The following is a 1,381-nucleotide window of genomic DNA, read 5'->3' as shown; positions in this document are numbered from 1 at the left end:
AGCATATACCGCAGTTGGGTGGATTTACGACCAGGGAAGGTGTGGACGACAACATCAACACTCGGGGAAGTCCACGGCGGTAGAGGCGAAAGAAAAGTGATTGATAGATTTGTAAACAAAGGGGCACAGCAGTAGGTGTTAACATCTTCGAATTTAAAAATTTTCAATATAGCTAATTTTTTATTTGTGTGATCTGTTTTTTTTTCAAGTAGGTCATTGTCCGTACAACTCTCTTTTGTGCAGTAACCAGAGATTATGTTTTTGAAGAGCTAGAGGCCCCTCCCCCATACTGTGTGACAGTGTATCAGGTGTTGGTAAACAAGATCATGATAGATTTCTTTTATTGCTGTGACAGTGAGTGACTGTTGAGTGTGATACAGACTATTAAAAAAAACCCAACTTCTTTCAATATTATGAGTTACTAGGCATCAATTAGAGAGTTTGAAAATCTTTCATTCACACGTAATTGTCAAAATATAAATCATATAAAAGTAGCGTAGAAAAAAAATTCTTTGCTGACCTTAAGCATAAATCAAGTACTATTTATTAACAGAGACCTTGTTAAGCTGTAAAAATACGCCGTTGTACCTTATATTTCTTATGTAATCCCTTATGAATTGTGTAAGGGGGATAGCGCGAACGCAGTCCCCCACTAACAAAAATTTCGCACTCGAGTTAACCACATTTGGGTTAATCGCAAGGGTCAGCATCACCGGAGTGCAATGGTGAGCCTCGCCCTGGGAAAACCGCCTTCGTGATCACGGTATCTCCTGTGCCAGGTAAGTATGCCCTGAATTGTTCATCCTAAACCCTAACCTAACTTGACTGACTATCATTGTGCTGAACCATCTCTCTTATGTTATTTATTTAAATTTATAAACCAATTATATGATAACTTTTTATATAATTCGTAATATGCTAAAATAAAAATTGTCACATTAAAAGTGAGAGGCATATGATGGAAATAAACAAGTTTGGCTTTATAAACTATTCATTTCCATCAAAACACAAACATACTGGGTTAGAAAATTTTAACTATTGATAATTTTTACGCGTTTTTCTTGTGTCTAATTCAATATGATTTCCCATTAGATCCAAAATAAAGTAATTAATAGTATCTCAACCATCAACTTTAGATTGATTTGCCAGGATAAGTTTGTATAGAGGTAAGCCAAGTTTTCTTCTGTAGCAAATTGATCCTGAAGTTTCTTCCTCTCACAATTAAGTCGTTTGGGATATTGCTTGTGTACTTTATCTATTAATTATGAGGAACTTGCTATCCAGTGAGGGCTATCCCTCCTAATAAAAAACTGAACATTGTGGAAATACTTTATTTGGCATAGTAATGAGATCAATATAGCCCAGAATCATTTTATTGGAA

The 1,381-nt window shown here is 35.4% G+C and overlaps 1 non-coding gene across 1 annotated transcript; it reads right to left on the bottom strand.

Moving 5' to 3' along the window:
* Positions 1–624: 624 nt before the first annotated feature.
* Positions 625–787, bottom strand: LOC121876910. Its single transcript, XR_006090844.1, has one exon. It is a non-coding gene; the product is annotated as a U1 spliceosomal RNA (small nuclear RNA).
* Between the last annotated feature and the right edge of the window lie 594 nt (positions 788–1,381).

Source organism: Homarus americanus, unplaced genomic scaffold (assembly GCF_018991925.1).
Source record: "Homarus americanus isolate GMGI-L3 unplaced genomic scaffold, GMGI_Hamer_2.0 scaffold53183, whole genome shotgun sequence".
Classification (NCBI taxonomy): Eukaryota; Metazoa; Arthropoda; class Malacostraca; order Decapoda; family Nephropidae; genus Homarus; species Homarus americanus.
The sequence above is the reverse complement of the archived record's forward strand: the minus strand, read 5'-3'. Positions and strand labels throughout refer to the sequence as shown.